Source organism: Bos taurus, chromosome 14 (assembly GCF_002263795.3).
Source record: "Bos taurus isolate L1 Dominette 01449 registration number 42190680 breed Hereford chromosome 14, ARS-UCD2.0, whole genome shotgun sequence".
Classification (NCBI taxonomy): domain Eukaryota; kingdom Metazoa; phylum Chordata; class Mammalia; order Artiodactyla; family Bovidae; genus Bos; species Bos taurus.
The window spans coordinates 67,801,460-67,821,219 of record NC_037341.1 but is presented as its reverse complement, the minus strand read 5'-3'; the positions used below and the strand labels follow the sequence as shown (position 1 = coordinate 67,821,219).

Below are 19,760 nucleotides of genomic sequence, written 5' to 3'. Positions count from 1 at the left end.
GTCGTTTGATAGGAATTTCATTGAATCAGTGGATTGCTTTGGGTAGTATACTCATTTTTACAATATTAATTCTTCCAATCCAAAAACATGGTATATCTCTCCATCAGTTTGTGTCATCTTTGATTTCTTTCATCAGTGTCTTATAGTTTTTTGCATACAGGTCAAATTTATGTTGGAGAAGGCAATGGCAAGCCACTTCAGTACTCTTACCTAGAAAATCTCATGGATGGAGAAGCCTGGTAGGCTGTAGTCCATGGGGTGGCTACGAGTTGGATGTGACTGAGTGACTTCACTTTCACTTTTCACTTTCACACAATGGAGAAGAAAATGGCAACCCACTCCAGTGTTCTTGCCTGGAGAATCCCAGGGATGGGGGAGCCTGGTGGGCTGCCATCTATGGGGTTGCACAGAGTCGGACATGACTGAAGTGACTTAGCAGCAGCAGCAGCAGCAAATTTCTGTATATGAATTTTGTATCGTGCTATTTTACCACATTCATTGATGAGCTCTAGTAGTTTTTTGGTGGCATCTTTAGGATTTTCTATCGAGTTGGCCAAAAAGTTAGTTTAGGTTTTTCCATAAGATGTTACAGGAAAACTTGAACAAACTTTTTGGCCAAACCAATGTACATATTTCAGCCATGAAATTAAAAGACACTTACTCCTTGGAAGGAAAGTTATGACCAACCTAGATAGCATATTCAAAAGCAAAGACATTACTTTGGCAACAAAGGTCCGACTAGTCAAGGCTATGGTTTTTCCAGTGGTCATATATGGATGTGAAAGTTGGACTGTGAAGAAAGCTGAGAGCCAAGGAATTGATGCTTTTGCACTGTGGTGTTGGAGAAGACTCCTGAGAGTCCCTTGGACTGCAAGGAGATCCAACCAGTCCATTCTAAAGGAGATCAGCCCTGGGTGTTCTTTGGAAGGAATGATGCTAAAGCTGAAACTCCAGTACTTTGGCCACCTCATGCAATGAGTTGACTCAACGGAAAACACTGATGCTGGGAGGGGTTGGGGGCAGGAGGAGAAGGGGACAACAGAGGATGAGATGGCTGGATGGCATCATCAACTCGATGGACATGAATTTGGGTGAACTCCAGGAGTTGGTGATGGACAGGGAGGCCTGGCGTGCTGCAGTTCATGGGGTCGCAAATAGTCGGACATGACTGAACGACTGAACTGAACTGAATATATATATATAGTATCATGTCATCTGAAAACAGTGACAATTTTACTTCTTTATTTTTTTCTTCTAATTTGGATTCCTTTTATTTCTTTTTCTTGTCTGATTGCTTTGGCTAGGACTTCCAAAATGATGTTGAATAAAGTTGGTGAGATGGGCGTCCTTGTCTTATTCCTAATCTTAGGGAAAATGCTTTCAGCTTTTCATCGTTATCTTGTTAGCAGTAGGTTTGTCATATATGGCCTTTATTATGTTGAGGTATGTTTCCTCTGTGCTACTTTCTGGAGAGTTTTTTTTTTTTTTTTAATCGTACATGGATGTTGAATTTTATCAAAAGCTTTTTCTGCATCTATTGAGAGGACCATATGGTTTTTATTCTTTAGTTTGTTAATGTGGTATATCACCTTGATTGATTTGTGAGTTTTGAAAAACCCTTGCCTCCCCAGGATAAATCCCACTAGATCATGGTATATGATCCTTTTAATATATTGCTGGACTCTGTTTGCTAGTATTTTGTTGAGGACTTTTGCATCTATGTTTATTAGTGATATTGGTCTGTAATCTTTTTTTGTGATATCTTTGTCTAGTTTTGGTATCAGGGTGATGGTGGCTTCACAGAATGAGTTCAGAGGGGTTCACTCCCCTGCAATGTTTTGAAACATTTTCAGAAAGATAGGTGTTAACTCTTCTCTAAATGTTTAATAGAATTCACTTGTGAAGTCATCCAGTCCTGGCTTTAAAAGCCCTGTTGGAGAAGACTCCTGAGAGTCCCTTTGACTGCAAGAAGATCCAACTAGTCCATCCTAAAGAAGATTAGTCCTGGGTCTTCAATGGAAGGACTGATGTTGAAGCCGAAACTCCAATACTTTGGCCACCTCATGCAAAGAGCTGACTCATTGGAAAAGACTCTGATCTGGGAGGGATTGGGGGCAGGAGGAGAAGGGGATGACAGAGGATGAGATGGCTGGATGTCATCACCGACTCAGTGGACATGGGTTTGGGTAGACTCCGGGAGTTGGTGATGGACAGGGAGGCCTGGCATGCTGTGATTCATGGGGTCACAAAGAGTCGGACAAGACTGAGCAACTGAACTTAACTTATAGTTTATATATTTAATTTTCTTTAAATCGTATAAGAATGGGTAGCAAGCCTCCTTTGGGAGAAGGCAGGAGGAAGTCATATGAAAATGAGTTGGTTCCCCAATACATGTCAGAGCCCTCTCCCAGTCTGGCAGTGTGTGACTTGGACATTGTGAGGGAAGCAGTGGAGAGTGGGGACTAAGGAGGAGCCATGTCCACCATACTTAGGGTTTGTCAGACAGCAGCAGGGGTCTTGTGTTCAGCTCTGAAGGCCACATTTTAATCCAGGCACTTAAAAACCAGAGAGCCTCCAGAGAGACCCAAGGGCAGAATCCTGAAGTGCTGAGGTATAAGATCTATTCATCCTACAGCTGCTTAAAAGAGCACCTGATGTCCAGTGTGAAGAGATTCCCCAGCGAGGGCAGAGTGGCTGCCTCAGTGCTTGAAGCCTTGTCACTCATGAGGGGCAGCAGGGTCAGGTTTAGCATCCAACAGCAGCTCCATCAGAGTAGAAGATACAGAAAATTGGTCTCAGATGGCTGGAGGAGGTCATGGAGAGGATGTAACCACTGGTTGACCCCCAAGCTGCACCCAAGAAATAGAGGCTCCTCACTCCCTCACCTGTCCTTGGAATGTATGTTCCCACAGTGGGAGCTCTCCCAGGGACCTGACTTTGAGGGAGTAAGGTGTTGCTGAAGCCATCTGGATGGGATAAGTGACTGAGCCAAGTAAGTGCTCCATATAAACTTTAAGATTCTAGTGGGCAAGTGCTGAGATCTATTCATCTTATAGCTGCCCCAGTAGTTAGAAGCCAACAAGCTTCCTAAGCTCCCTTGTTTATTAAACCTACTACCCAGCAGTCTGAAGTAATCTGCTTGGTCTTTCCTCTCTCCTCCTTATATGTATGCAGGGGCCAGTTTGTGAACTAACACACATCAAAGTGAAGAAGCCTTTTCTGACATGGAGAACTGCCCCCAGATGAGAGGACTGGCCTCATCTGAGGGTCTGGAGGTCATCCTAATAATGACTGATGGCTGTAAATCTCTTTAAAATCTACAACAAACTCATATGTATCATCTCAGTTGAGAGGTATAATCCTTGTTTACTAAGGAGAAAATAAGAGATGCTGAGAGACCAAATGACTTCTAAAAAGTCGTAGAATCATCTTTGAGCCTTTGAGTTAGAAAAGACAAAGAATGTTATTCAGACAGAAAAGGTATTTGAGATGCAAAGACCAATTTGAATGAGACTCAAATCAGTTCTCCTAGCCTCCTGGTCCATGCCCGCAGATTATATCCCATTTCCTTTCAGCTTGTTTTTTTGTTCGTTTATTTTCTGGGAATTTTCAAATTCTGTCTGGGGGGCTTGCTGTGTCCTTTGCCACCCCTGTTTTCTCCACCCTCAACCATAGTTTAACAAGATGTTTAAACTCGAGTGAATTTCTTAAACTCTCCAAGCCTCAGCTTAATCATTTACCCACTGGAGGTGATGGTGGGATTCATCTCATAGGCCTCATGCTGTGAGCTAAATGAGACAATGCATGTACATCTCTGGACACAGAATTAACACCCAGTGGGTTTTCAGCTTGACTTTTACCTTTGCCACATCTAGCCTCTGGAGAAGGAAATGACAGCCCACTCCAGTATTCTTGCCTGGAAATCCCCATGGATAGAGGAGCCTGGAGAGCTACAGTCCATGGGGGTCACAAAGAGTCTGACACAGTGATACAGAATTAGCACCCAGGGGGTTTTCAAGTTGATTTTACCTCTGCCACCATCCAGTCCAGGCCTTTGTAATTACTCACTGGGAACCATTTATAATTGCCTCCTAACCGGCTTTCCCACACCCATTTGTGCCCTGTCCAGTTGATTCTCCATACTGTAGATGAGGGGCCTTCCTAAAATTCAAATCTAATCATGTCACTTCCTGGCTTAAAACTTGCAGTGGCTTCCGCTGAGTTTTAGATAAAGGCCAAGACCTGCAACAAGGCCCACAACCCCAAGTGTGGTCTGGGCCCTGTGTGCCTCACTGGCTTCACCTCATGGCAACCTCCTCTCATTCAACACTGAGCACACCAGGCTCCTTCTCTCACCATCTAGGCTCTTTCTCACCTCAGGGCCTAGAATGTTCTTCCACACCTTCAGGAAGCCCGATAGCCTCCTGCCACCCTACACACTCTCAGAGCCCCTTTTCCATCCCTTGGTGGCGCTATGCCCACCACAGCTGTGTATTTGTGAGTATTTCACTACAGTCTGTCACAGTGTCTTGAGGGTCTTGCTCACCCGTGTTTCTCAACATCCAGTATGGGGCCTGTCATTTAGCAGATGCCCAAAGAACATTGAGCATGTACAGTTGTGAGAGCTGGACCGTAAAGGAGGAAGACTGCCAAAGAATTGATGCATTCGAACCATGATCTGGAGGAGACTCTTGAAAGTCCCTTGGACTGTAAGGAGATCAGACCAGTTAATCTTAAAGGAAATCAACCCTGAATACTCATTGGAAGGACTGATGCTGAAGCTGAAGCTCCAATATTTTGGTCATCTGATGCAAACTGCTGAGTCATTGGAAAAGACCCTGATGCTGGGAAAGACTGAGGGCAGAAGAGGATGAGACAGCTGGATGGCATCACTGATGCAATGGGCATGAACTTGGGCAAACTCTGGAAGATGGGGAGGGAGAAGGAGACTGGTGTGCCACAGTCCATGGGGCTGCGAAGAATGGGGCATGACTGGGTGACTGAACAGCAACACAAAGAACATGAACTGACTGGAGAAAGGCTTTGTAGGGGGCCCTTCCATATAGATTTCTGTGAGGCTTAAACTAGAAGGTAGGACTCGATTTACTCCAAGAGCCCTTCCTTCCCTGGAATTGGATGATTCCACGCTACCCTGTACATTTCCCTCCCTCCCCTCTCCAGACATTGTCACCTTTAGATGAGCTCACAGGAGTCTGTCAATAAATCCTTGCAAACTTACAAACAAATGACTCAGAGCAGTAGAAAACAAGCCTTGAACTGTATTCTGTGCAAATTCTCATCTTGACATTATTTTTCCTCCCCCACAGAATGTGAAAAATATCAACTCTTGTCATTGTTGGTGAGAGTGCCCATTGGTACCAACCATTTCTACAGTCCCTCTGGCAGTATCTTATGAAACTCAAGATGGTCAAACTTGATAACTCAGAAATTCTATTCCTTAGTTGACATCTGAGAGACTCCTGCAGTTCTGCCCAGCACAAAGAATGACTGGCATAGCAAATAAACAAGCATAATCATCTAATTTACATCAACAGAAAGATGAACAAATAAACTGTAGTATAGTCATACAGTGGGATACACTAGACCAATAAAAGAAATAAGTAAACCAGAACTTCGTGTTAGCATGGTATCTTTTTAAAAAGTTTAATAATGAAAGCAAATCTCAGAAGAATATACACCAAACAATTCCATTTAAGGAAATTTAAATTTAAGTAAGGAGATCCAACCAGTCCATTCTAAAAGATATCAGCCCTGGGTATTCTTTGGAAGGAATGATGCTAAAGCTGAAACTTTAGTACTTTGGCCACCTCATGCGAAGAGTTGACTCATTGGAAAAGATTCTGATGCTAGGAGGGATTGGGGGCAGGAGGAAAAGGGGACGACAGAGGATGAGATGGCTGGATGGCATCCGACTCGATGGATGTGAGTTTGAGTGAACTCCGGGAGATGGTGATGGACAGGGAGGCCTGGCGTGCTGCAATTCATGGGTTCCAAAGAGTCGGACACGACTGAACGACTGAACTGAACTGAAGTGAAACCACAAAATGTGTTGTGGAAACGGCAACCCACTCCAGTACTCTTGCCTGGAGAATCCCACGGATGGAGGAGCCTGGTAGGCTATAGTCCATGGGGTCACAAAGAGTCAGACACAACTGAGCGACTTCACTTTCACTTCACTTTTCAGGGATTCTTACTGATGTAATAAAAATATAAGGACCTCAGACAGAATGGTAAACAGTAGCGCCCATGTAGGGCTGCCTCCAGAATGGAGAGAGTTGAGGGTGATATGAACACGGGTACCCAGGGGCTTCAACCAGCCTGCTACTATCTTATTTCTTAAGAGGGATACTTGGTAAACTGCACATCATTATAATAGTATCTCTGCCGTTTTGTATATCTAAACTATTTTATAATAAAAAACACTTTAAATATATTTGGAGTTACTGATTCAACTTAAAACAAGAGCAGCCACTCTGGGTTTTATTGGGCTCCTATGCATGTGTCTGGCTGGTGGTAGAGGGTTCCTTCTTCCCTTCCTGAGATGAGAGATGCCAGGTGAATTCTAAGCTTTCTTGCTGTGACCCTAGGACCCCCTCTGCCTGGGCATATTCTCAGAGGACCCTAGTGAGTATTTGGGCCAAAAATTTGAAAGAAGATGTTTGCCTTTAGCCTGGGGACCAGGTACAAGATCCTTTCTGCTCATTTCGGGATATAGCAAGAGAAAGAGCTGAAAAGAAAGAATGGGGCAAATAGATCAGAATTTAGCTCTAAAGTAGGTATTATTATGGACTTTCCCAGTGACTCAGTGTTAAACAATCTGCCAGCAATGGAGGAGATGCAGGAGACGTGGGTACTATCCCTGGGTCGGGAATATACCTTGGAGGAGGGCATGGCTACCCATTCCAGTAATCTTGCACGGAGAATCCCAAGGACAGAGGAGCCGGGTGGGCTACAGTCCATAGGGTTGCAAAGAGTGGGACATGACTAAAGAGACAGCTCAGGTATTTTTATAGATGAATCTTTACTCTTCTGGCCAGAAGGAAGGCCAAGCCTTTAGGTATTTACACCAGGTATGCAGATAAAAACAATTTATTCCACCCAAGAAAGCCCATGGCAAAAGCTACATGGCCTCCTGTTCCCCTCCACACCACATACTACACACCTGTCTTTCAGCGTTGCTCAGAGGTAGGGGTAAGGGGGATGTCATCCTACATTAACAGGGCATTTTATTTGTCTCCTGCTGATAAACTCTATGAAATGATGTCAACGCAATATCTGCTTCTGAATCTACCATCTCACTGGCTCTTTGCTCCTTCTACTAAAGAGCATAGGGAGATTATAGAGTCACCAGGGAAAGCCAGATAGGGCCAGTGATGAGAGCAGAAGGATCCTGAGCTAGGACACTGGCCCTGGAAGGGTGCTTCTGTCCTCTTGAACTCCAGATCAAACCAACATTTCTTACCAAAAAAACCTTAGACACACCTCTCTGTTTTCCCTACTATTCTAACTCAACACCTAAAACAGGTCAAATCCACTACATTTTGTGCAAACACATCATAATTAACTGAACCCAAGGCTTGGGAAAGATGCTCTTAGTGTGTCTGGTTTATCCTCAGGGCTAAGACTGCAGGAACCCCTTCTTTGACCTGCCTTCCTGCCTTGGATAACCTCGGTGGTTGTGGGATCCATTTCAAGGCCTGCCTTCCACCCTGAGGTTATTGTAGCCTCTGAAAAATAGTATCTCACAGTGAAAATCACTGCAAGTTTGTGTTGCTATAAGCTTTTATCTTACTTTCTGTCTCAGGGCAGCCCTAATTCAAAGGCAGGTGGGTAGCAAAGGGTGAAGACTGGCCAGGGATAGAGAAAGAGTTTGGGGGTTGCAGGGAGTTTGGGGATCACGTTTTCTGCATCTTGCTCAGGACCACTGAGGAGGAGGGGACGTGTGGCAGCCCTTGATTGTTGGTGGTGCCTCTGGTTCTGCCTGCCTTTGAGTGATGCTGGTTAGACACCATCCTGCTCTCCCTCTCTGCTGTTAGGTGGGGATTATAAAAATGGCAGTCTCTCACACTCTTCCTTTTTCTGCCCTGCAGCCCTGATCAGGTCTCTTGCCACATGTGCCTGGAAATACTGTTTGTGAAATGATTAACATGTGCCTGGTTGTGGGCTAAATAGGGCTTTCCAGGTGGCGCTAGTGGTAAAGAACCCACTTACCAATGCAGGAGACATAAGAGAGGTGGGTTTGATCCCTGGGTCTGAAAGATCCCCTGGAGCAGGGCATGGCAATCCACTCTGGCATTCTTGCCTGGAATCCCATGGACAGGGGAGCCTGGAGGGCTATAGTCCATGGGGTCAAACCGAGTTGACACAACTGAATCGACTTAGCATGCACACACATGGGCTAAATGCTAAACTTTAATCCTCCCAAGAACCCCTCAAGGCGGGTACTACTACCAAATTCATTTTCCAAGGAAGGTCAAACACAGGTCAGGGAGTTTAAGTGACGTGACCAGGTCTCACCTTCCCTTAGAAGCTTCATATTCAGCCTGGAACTGGCTTGACTCTTGCACCTTATCCGTTCAGGGGCCTCATAGATGTTGAGGGAGGGTGTGGCTCTGGTCCTCTTCTCTTCCATCTGGGTTTCCTGAAAGCACATAAAGTGTCTAACTCAGGGCTGAGTATCGAGTAAGCTGTTAACGAAAGGTAGCTATTATTATTACATAATATTTATTGAATTTGCTGTATTAGGCCCTGGAAGTGGGCCAAGAAAATAGGACACAATTCCTGTCCTCCAAGTGCTTACGTTCTAGCGTGGGGTGGGTGAGTTGGGGGAAACACACTGGCACCAGAGTAAATTGCAGATGCTTTCGGTAACTGCTGAGAGGCAGCCTGGACTGAGGTCATTCGGGAGACGTCTTGGAGGAGGAGGAAGGATGGAGAAGATTTCAGAAAGAATAGAGGTTTTCTAGGACAGGATGGAGAGACTCCATTCTCAGAACCTCGGCAAGACAAGGGTCAGCGTCAGCAGGGTCTCACAGGTTTGGAACTCACTCCTGTGATCAGAATCACTGGGTGTCTGGGCCAGCCGATCACAGGACGCAACGTGTGGCTGTGCCAGGAGCAGGACTGGAAGTCTGCCTGCGCAGTGGGGTCTAATGGCTGCATTTCATCATGTAGAAGTCTCAGAGTTTATTTAACCATTCATTCTTTGTTAGGTTTTTAGATTGTTTATCAATGTCCCACTATTATAAATAAGGCAGAGAGGCAAGATGGTAATAGACACGGAACTGATCATCAAAGAGGCCTGTGTTTGAATTCTTTCTCTGCCTCTTATAAGCAATGTGACCACAGGCAAGTTACCTAATCTCTTGAAGCCTCAGTGTCATTATCTATAACATTAAAATGATAATGCTACCTAACTCACTGCGTTGCTATGAATCCAAGGAAACCACATTTAAGTGACAGATACTATCTCTATATATTTGACTGCTTATCATATGATTATTAGGTGTCTGACTCTGTTCTTAACAAGGCAGTTGTGAGGATCCTATGCCTTTTTAAGAAGGCCTTGTCACTAACATCCTGGTGCTCAATATAAGTGAAACCAGCAGGGGCTTGTCCAAGGTCACGAGGCAGAAGGAGGATGGTACTCAATGTTGATAATCATGCGCCAGGGGCTTTCCGGGGGCACTGGTGGTAAAGAACCTTCCTGTCAATTCAGGAGACATGAGATACAGGTTCGATCCTTGGCTTGGGAAGATCCCCTAGAGGAGGGCACGGCAACCCACTCCAGTATTCTTGCCTGGCGGGCTCCTGTCCGTGGTGTTCCAAAGAGTCGGACAGAACTGAAGTGACTTAGCACGCATGCACACATGCACTCATGTGGCAGAGCCCACTTCTTCACCACCCCTCTGCTCTCCTGCTCAGTAAGTGCGAGCTGGTACTGCATTTATCATCATCATGCTGCTGTTGGCATTGTGACAGATTTGGGAGAGGCTGAGAGCAGCTCTCAGTCACTTTCAGATTTTTAAGCTCCTGGTAGAAATGAGAAAATGCCCAAACAGGGCTTTTTAACATGTGCTGTATTTTAGGTGTTTGTTTCACACATTCACAGTAGTAAATGTTTATTTAAAAAATGTAAAAATGCAACAATAGACCTAAGAGATAAGCCCTGGACTGAGTTTCCCTCCAAGGATGCACCGAAGCTTCAGCGTCCCTGACACCCACCCCAGAATCTCCCCCAGAGAAGCAGTGTTGTGGTCAGGAGCTGGTTGGACGGGGTTGCTTACCTTCGATCTATGGGAGATGACCCCCACCATCGCTGCCGCTGAAGTCTTCTGCAAGGCTGGTTTGTGGTGAAGATGAACAGGAGGGTGACTGGAGGGGGCTTGGCAAGCAAAGTAAATGCTAAACGTTTGTTGTGTAAATGTTAACATTTTAGGATCCTGGAAATAATGCCCTCCATTTATTTACAAATACCCACTTTCGTAGCAGGCAGTTATGTCAGAGTCCAAGCAGCTTTTCTAAATTTTTGTGAGCAGTTGCCATCCTGTTTGTTCTTAGGGACCAATGCTGAAACCAGTGCCACCGTCCCCCTCCTTCCCTCCAAATGAGAGTAGAGACCAGAACTCAGTATTTATTAAACAAATGCTATTTGCAAAGTCCTGTGCTTGGAGTTGTAACAACAGCAGTGACATTAACCGCGGCATTTACTGAGCACATAGTCGGCTGGGGCCCAGGCTCAGCTTCCCACGCATGGTTTTTACTTAATCCTCAGGACAGCCTTATGAGGTCAGTGTGTTGTTATCATCATTATTTTTCAGATGAGGAAAAGGAGCCTCACAGAGGAGGTCTATCAGATTCTACGTCTGTTGGCTTTTTGTTGGGACTCTGCTCTCACTGAAAGGCCCAAGTGACAGGTCAGACTGTCCCTTTGCAATTAAGTTTTGACATCTGTAAAATTGGACTAGATTATTTCTAAGATCACTTCAAAATTCTAGCTTTCTGTCAGATAGTATACATTTTATATAATCTGGACATTTTTCTTTCAAATTGTACTTTTCTGTGGATTTTTTCTTATTTTTCTAACTTTTTTTTTAAGCTTGTAAGCTACAGAGAGAAAAATGTATACATCTTGATGAATGAATGGAATGAACACCCACTTGTAACCAGCACCTAGAAAAGAATCATAGGCTTCTATTTCAATTTCAGAGATCTTATGTCATTAATTCGCTCATCTAGTTAATATTCACTGAGCACCTACACTGTGCTAAAAGGTGATGCAGAGTCAAGAGAAGGAGAAGACATGCCACAAACTGGGGGAAAATATTTGCAAAAGATACATCTGATCAAGCACTGGTGTCCAAAATATAAAAAGAACTCCTAGAATTCAATAAGAAAACAAACAACTCGACTAAGAGATGATTCAAAAGCCTTAAGAGCTACCTCATCAACATATATATATATATATATCAAGTGAGCATGTGAAAAGATGCCCCACAGCCTATGTCATCAGGGAAATAGAAATGAACACAGCGAGATATCACTACACACCTATTAGAATGGAGAAAATCCAGAACACTATCAGTACCAGATGCTGGTGGGGCTGTGGAATAATAGGAATTCTCATCCACTGCTGGTGGAAATGCAAAAAGGTACAGTCACTGTGTAAGACAATTTGGCAGTTTCTCACAAAACTAAGCATACGCTCTTACCATATAAGCCAGCACCACATTCCCAGGCATTTACCCAAAGGAGCTGAAAACTTGGTCTACATGAAAGCTTCCACACAGATATTTATAGCAGCTTTATTCATCATTTTCAAAACATGGAAGAAACCAAGATGTCCTTCAGTAGGTGAATGGATAAACTGAATTCAGACAATTCAGTGCTAAAAAGAAAGGAACAATAAAGCCATGAATAGACATGGAGGAACTTTAAATGCATATTACTAAGTGAAAGAAGCTCATCTGAAAAGCTACATACTGTTTGATTTCAATTATATGACATTCTGAAAAAAGGCAAAACTATGGAGACAGTAAAAAAAAAAATCAGTGGTTGTCAGGGAGGTGGATAAACAGGTGGAACACAAAGGTTTGGGGGGCAATGAAACTATTCAGCGTGATGCTGTAATGGAGAATGCATGTCACTATATTTTCCTTACAACACACAGAATCAACATCACCAAGACTGAATCTGAATATAAACTGTGGACTTTGGCTCCCAGTGATGTGTCAGGGTGGGTTCACGGATGGTAATGAATGTACCGCTCTGCTGCTGGATGTTGATAATAACGGGGGATTGAGGCCAGGGCATATGGAACTCTCCATTCCTGGCTCTGTTTTGCTGTGAACCTGAAACTGCTCTACAAAATAAAGTCTATTTTAAAAAATTATGCAGAGTGGAAATTGTCATGAGGTGTCCCTAGTTTTAGCCTTGCCACTATAAAACCTGGGACAGACTACTCAATCCTTTCTGGAAAATAAAGAAACAAGACTTGATCAGATCAATGCCCCCATTTAACTCTAGATCTTATATCAGAAAAATTATATTTAGGAACTTAAATCATTCCACAAAGCACTTTGGTTTCGCTTGAACTGAATCCCTCTTCATATTTAATTTTCTCCTGTGACTCTATCAAGAACAATTAATCAGAGTATGCTGTGTGCTGTGCTTAGTCACTCAGTCATGTCCAACTCTTTGTGACCCCATGGACTATAGTCCTCCAGACTCCTCCGTCCATGGGGATTCTCTGGGCAAGAATACTGGAGTGGGTTGCCATGCCCTCCTCCAGGGGATCTTCCCAACCCAGGGATCGAACCCAGGTCTCCCACATTGCAGGTGGATTCTTTACCGTCTGAGCCACCAGGGAAGCCCAAGAATACTGGAATGGGTTGCCATGCCCTCATCCAAGGGATCTTCTCAACACAGGGATTGAACCCAGGTCTCCCGCATTTCGGGCAGATTCTTTGCCAGCTGAGCCACCAGGGAAGACCAAGAATACTGGAATGGGTAGTCTATCCCTTCTCCAGGGGATCTTCCCAACCCAGGAATCCAAAGAGGGCTTCCTGCATTGCTGGCGGATTCTTTACCAGCTGAGATACCAGGGAAGGTGAAAGTGAAAGTGAAAGTGAAGTCGATCAGTCGTGTCCGACTCTTTTCGACCCCATAGACTATAGCCTACCAGGCTTCTCTGTCCATGGGATTTTCCAGGCAATAGTACTGGAGTGGGTTGCCATTTCCTTCTCCAGGGGATCTTCCCAACCCAGGGTTTGAACCCAGGTCTCCCACATTGTAGACAGATGCTTTACCGTCTGAGCCACCAGGGAAGGTAATCATATCTAAAACCTTCCTACTGCTAAGTCACTGCAGTCGTGTCCGACCCTGTGTGACCCATAGATGGCAGCCCACTAGGCTGCCCCATCCCTGGGATTCTCAAGGCAAGAACACTGGAGTGGGTTGCCATTTCCTTCTCGAATGCATGAAAGTGAAAAGTGAAAGTGAAGTCGCTCAGTCGTGTCCGACTCTTAGCGACCCCATGGACTGCAGCCTACCAGGCTCCTCCATCCATGGGATTTTCCAGGCAAGAGTACTGGAGTGGGGTGCCATTGCCTTCTCCTACATTTGTTAATAGTACACAGAGCACAGACTCCAAACAGAACTGAGAAGAAAGCAAGCCTCCTGTTGCTGCCCCTTAGCTCCCCTTCCCCTCTCTTCCATCTCCCTGGAGCCTAGGTTCCTTGGGCTCTTCTTCCCACTTTAGAGACTTGCTGTCAGGAAGGGCCCTCTGTAGTTCTGTAGTTCTCCCTGACATGCTTGCTTCTCCTGGTTCATGAGGAATCACCATGGCTCCCTCAGTTGTGCCCTGAGGCCTCAGACCCAGATCTGTGATAGCCTCAGAGGTGCAGGCCTCTGTTTCCACACCCAGCTCCCTGACAGGACTCTAAGCCTCGTGACGATAAGAACCATCTCTTCCTCAGAGCACAGGCTCAGTTTATATGTGTGAATAAAGTCCCTTCCCATCAAACTTTACATTGGTGAGAAAGTCTACTTTGTCCACCTACAATGGGGATACATTTTCTCCTCACGATTCGCGGATCCTGTGTTTTCAAATTGTCCCACTCACTGAAATGTGTTTGTAACCTCACTTGTGTTTCTGCGGTCATTCAAGGACATGTGCAGAACAAAGATGCACACCTGTGTCAGATGCTCTTCATTCAGGCGTGAGTTTTAGTACTGTTGGCTGTGAGTTCAATGTTAATGAAGCAACGCTATATGCTCAGTAAGGTGTCAACAGTATATATCTATAAGGTTATGTATTGTCAGTTGACGAAAAAGTGACCAGAGCCCGCAGGAACCTAACCCTCCTTTTCCCCTAGGAGCTCATATCAGTATTTGCTAATTCAGCACTTATGGTGACTTTATAGAATTACTTTATAGAACTACTATGAATAATGACAATCAAATGTATTTGCCTTTTTTTTACAGGGAGGAAAGGATTGACTCTCTTTATAGGAATCCTCTGACCATCACAAACAAGTGAGTTTATTTGGCCAAGAAACAAGGTGGAAGGCATGACGAGTCCCCAGGTCCCTGAACTCATGGTCCTCCACTGAGTACACATGGTTTACAACTTTCTGTCCAGTTGTCCCTAGAACATTTTCCAGAGAAGTAAAAAGAGCAACCAAATGTCTTGCTGCTCCCTTTCCAGCATGTGATTTCACTGTGGGAAATCTAGACTTTGCAGTAAAGGAAAGGCCAATTGTTTTCAACACTTAACTCTATTAGAAACATCATTAATAAATAATCAGCTTTTTAAACAACTTACCATGAGAGAAACAAAATATAAATTCTTACCCAGTCCTCAGATCTGCAATGCTCTAAATTCAGATTCTTTCTTAAAGATTAAAAGACAATTTAAGTATTAAAATATGAATTGTACTGAAGCTCTGCACTGAAGATTAATATTGAGCAAAACAACTTTTTACTGCTCAGTAAATGTGAAGAAAAAAGTATCAAAATTTGCCACTTAGAACTTGAATCTTGGCTCCACTAATTTCAAAAACTTTTTTTTTCCCCTCAAAAGGCATAATGAATGAAGGCAATAACTTTAAAAAACAAATAGGAAAAATAAAAATTATAAACACAGATATTATAATAATTCAACCAAATATTTAAGTTTCCAGGGGCTGCTTAAACACAACTTGGTGGCTTAAAATAACTTGGTAGAGAGAAATTTATTCTCCCCCAGTTCCAGATGCCAGAAATCCCAAGCAGACTTCCTGGGCTGAAATCAGTGTGTCGGCAGGACCTCACTCCCTCTAGATGAGAAATTGTTCTTTGTCTTTTCAGCTTCCGATGACCAATGCATTCCTTGGCTTTCGACCTCATCACTCTGTGATCACCTTGTTTTCTTCTTTTATGTGTGTGTCAAATCTCATCCTATCTCTTTCTTATCAGAATTTATTGCATATTGGTCCACCCAGATAATCCAAAATTTTATCCCCATCTCAAATTCTTTAACTTAATCAAAACTGCTAAGTTGTTGTTGTTGTTGTTTTTCTGTATAAAATGACATCTACAGGTTCCAGGGATTAGGAGATTAGGACATATGTATCTCTTGGGATGGGACATTACTTAGCTTGCCACAAGCAGTAAACCTAATAATCTTATCTATGTACTTGTGACGTAACCTAATGAGAAAGAGAGGTGCCTGTGAGAATAACCCCTCTGTTCCCGAGACCCCCATACTTCATACTTGGTTGAGATTTTTTTTGTGATAACAATGATGATAACTTTATCAAGCACCAGCCATGTGTCTACTCCGTTCTAAGTATCCAAGCCTTGCCCCACAGAATCCTCACAATGATCCTACATGGTAGGACAGCCATGCTTTCACATTTTGCAGGTGTGGAAATGGATGAGGCTAAATCCATCAAAACAAGACCCAGTTTCCCCCACATTCAGTCTCTCCCATTAGGAAGCTTCCATAAGCCTCTTATCCTTATCAGAGGGCAGACAGAATGAAAACCACAGTCACAGAAAACTAATCAAACTGATCACATGGACCACAGCCTTGTCTAACTCAACTGGGTGTTGTTTTTGCTTTGGCTCTGTCTCTTTATTGTTTTTAGAGTTATTTCTCCACTGATCTCCAGTAGCACATTGGGTACCTACCGACCTGGGGAATTAATCTTTCAGTGTCCTATCTTTTTGCCTTTTCATACTGTTCATGGGATTCTCAGGCAAGAATACTGAAGTGGTTTGCCATTCCCTTCTCCAGCGGACCACATTTTATCAGAACTCTCCACCATGACCCGTCCGTCTTGGGTGGCCCTACACCCGTGTAGCAAAAACAACATCCAGTTGTGGATATGACTGGTGATAGAAGCAAGGTCCGATGCTATAAACAGCAGTATTGCATAGGAACCCAGAATGTCAGGTCCATGAATCAAGGCAAATTGGAAATGGTCAAACAGGAGATGACAAGAGTGAATGTCGACATTTTAGGAATCAGCGAACTAAAATGGACTGGAATGGGTGAATTTAACTCAGATGACCATTATATCTACTACTGTGGGCAGGAATCCCTCAGAAGGAATGGAGTAGCCATCATGATCAACAAAAGAGTCCGAAATGCAGTACTTGGATGCAATCTCAAAAATGACAGAAAGATCTCTGTTCATTTCCAAGGCAAACCATTCAATATCACAGTAATCCAAGTCTATGCCCCAACCAGTAATGCTGATGAAGCTGAAGTTGAAAGGTTCTATGAAGACCTACAAGACCTTTTAGAACTAACACCCAAAAAAGATGTCCTTTTCATTATAGGGGAATGGAATGCAAAAGTAGGAAGTCAAGAAACACCCAGTCAGATCAGATCAGATCAGATCAGATCAGATTAGTCGCTCAGTCATGTCCGACTCTTCACGACCCCATGAATCGCAGCACGCCAGGCTTCCCTGTCCATCACCAATTCCCGGAGTTCACTGAGACTCACGTCCATCGAGTCAGTGATGCCATTCAGCCATCTCATCCTCTGTCGTCCCCTTCTCCTCTTGCCCCCAATCCCTCCCAGTATCAAAGTCTTTTCCAATAAGTCAACTCTTCGCATGAGTAACAGGCAAATTTGGTCTTGGAGTACAGAATAAAGCAGGGCAAAGGCTAATAGAGTTTTGCCAAAAGAATGCATTGGTCATAGCAAACACCCTCTTCCAACAACACAAGAGAAGCCTCTACACATGGACATTCCCAGATGGTCAACACTGAAATAAGATTGATTATATTCTTTGCAGCCAAAGATGGAGAAGCTCTATAAAGTTAGCAAAAACAAGACTGGGAGCTGACTGTGGCTCAGATCATGAACTCCCTATTGCCAAATTCAGACTTAAATTGGAGAAAGTAGGGAAAATCACTAGACCATTCAGGTATGACCTAAATCAAATCCCTTATGATTATACAATGGAAGTGAGAAATCAATTTAAGGGACTAGATCTGATGGACAGAGTGCCTGATAAACTATGAATGGAGGTTCGTGACATTATATAGGAGACAGGGATCAAGACCATCCCCAAGAAAAAGAAATGCAAAAAAGCAAAATGGCTGTCTGAAGAGGCCTTACAAATAGCTGTGAAAAGAAGAGAAGCAAAAAGCAAAGGAGAAAAGGAAAGATATACCCATTTGAATGCAGAGTTCCACAGAATAGCAAGGAGAGATAAGAAAGCCTTCCTCAGTGATCAATGCAAAGAAATAGAGGAAAACAATAGAATAGGAAAGACTAGAGATCTCTTCAAGAAAATTAGAGATATCAAAGGAACACTTCATGCAAAGATGGGCTTAATGAAGGACAGAAATGGTATGGACCTAACAGAAGCAGAAGATATTAAGAAGAGGTGGCAAGAAAACACAGAATAACTGTACAAAAAAGAACTTCACTACCCAGATAATCATGATGGTGTGATCACTCACCTGGAGCCAGACATCCTGGAATACGAAGTCAACTGGGCCTTAGGAAACATCACTACAAACAAAGCTAGTGGAGGTGATGGAATTCCAGTTGAGCTATTTGAAATCCTAAAAGGTGATGCTGTGAAAGTGCTGTGCTCAATATGCTAACAAATTTGGAAAACTCAGCAGTGGCCACAGGACTGGAAAGATCAGTTTTCATTCCAATACCTAAGAAAGGCAAAGCCAAAGAATGCTCAAACTACCGCACAATTGCACTCATCTTACTCCCCCTCATAGCTCAGTTGGTAAATCATCTGCCTGCAATGCAGGAGACCCAGGTTCTATTCCTGGGTCAGGAAGATTCCCTGGAGAAGGAAACGGCAACCCACTCTAGTATTCTTGCCTGGAGAATCCTATGGGCAGAGAAGCCTGACAGGCTACAGTCCACGGGTTCTCAAGAGTCGGACACAACTTAGCCACTAAACCACCACCACCACCACCACACGCTAGTAAATGCTCAAAATTCTCCAAGCCAGGCTTTAACAAATATATGAACCGTGAGCTTCCGGATGTTCAAGCTGGTTTTAGAAAAGGCAGAGGAACCAGAGATCAAATTGCCAACATCCGCTGGATCATTGAAAAGCAAGAGAGTTCCAGAAAAACATCTATTTCTGCTTTATTGACTATGCCAAAGCCTTTGACTGTGTGAATCACAATAAACTGTGGAAAATTCTGAAAGAGATAGAAATACCAGATCACCTGACCTGCCTCTTGAGAAATCTGTATGCAGGTCAGGAAGCAACAGTTAGAACTGGACATGGAACAGACTGGTTCCAAATAGGAAAAGGAGTACGTCGAGGCTGTATATTGTCACCCGGCTTATTTAACTTATATGCAGAGTACATCATGAGAAATGCGGGACTGGATGAAGCACAAGCTGGAATCAAGATTGCTGGAAGAAATATCAATAACCTCAGATATGCAGATGACACCACCCTTATGGCAGAATGTGAAGGAGAACTAAAGAATCTCTTGATGAAAGTGAAAGAGAAGAGTGAAAAGGTTGGCTTAAAGCTCAACATTCAGAAAACGAAGATCATGGCATCTGGTCCCATCACTTCATGGGAAATAGATGGGGAAACAGTGGAAACAGTGGCAGACTTTATTTTGGGGGGCTCCAGAATCACTGCAGCTGGTGACTGCAGCCATGAAATTAAAAGACGCTTACTCCTTGGAAGGAAAGTTATGACCAACCTGCTGCTGCTAAGTCACTCCAGTCATGTCCAACTCTGTGTGACCCCATGGACAGCAGCCCATCAGCCTCCCCCATCCCTGGCATTCTCCAGGCAAGAATACTGGAATGAGTTGCCATTTCCTTCTCCAATGCATGAAAGTGAAAAGTGAAAGTGAAGTCACTCAATCGTGTCCAACCCTCAGCGATCCCATCGACTGCAGCCTTCCAGGCTCCTCCATCCATGGGATTTTCCAGGCAAGGGTACTGGAGTGGGTTACCATTGCCTTCTCCATGACCAACCTAGTCAGCATATTAAAAAACAGAGACATTACTTTACCAACCAAGGTCCATCTAGTCAAGGCTATTGTTTCTCCAGTAGTCATGTATGGATGTGAGAGTTGGATTATAAAGAAAGCTGAGCACCAAGGAATTGATGTTTTTGAATTATGGTTTGAAGAAGGCTTTTGAGAGTCCCTTGGACTGCAAGGAGATCCAACCAGTCCATCCTAAAGGAAATCAGTCCTGAATATTCATTGGAAGGACTGATGCTAAAGCTGAAACT

The 19,760-nt window shown here is 43.8% G+C and overlaps 1 non-coding gene across 1 annotated transcript; it reads left to right on the top strand.

Annotated features, from left to right (window-relative positions):
• The first annotated feature begins 555 nt into the window (after positions 1–555).
• On the top strand, positions 556–616 carry MIR2285DC (microRNA mir-2285dc). Its single transcript, NR_162379.1, has one exon. It is a non-coding gene; the product is annotated as a microRNA mir-2285dc (primary transcript).
• Positions 617–19,760: the final 19,144 nt, after the last annotated feature.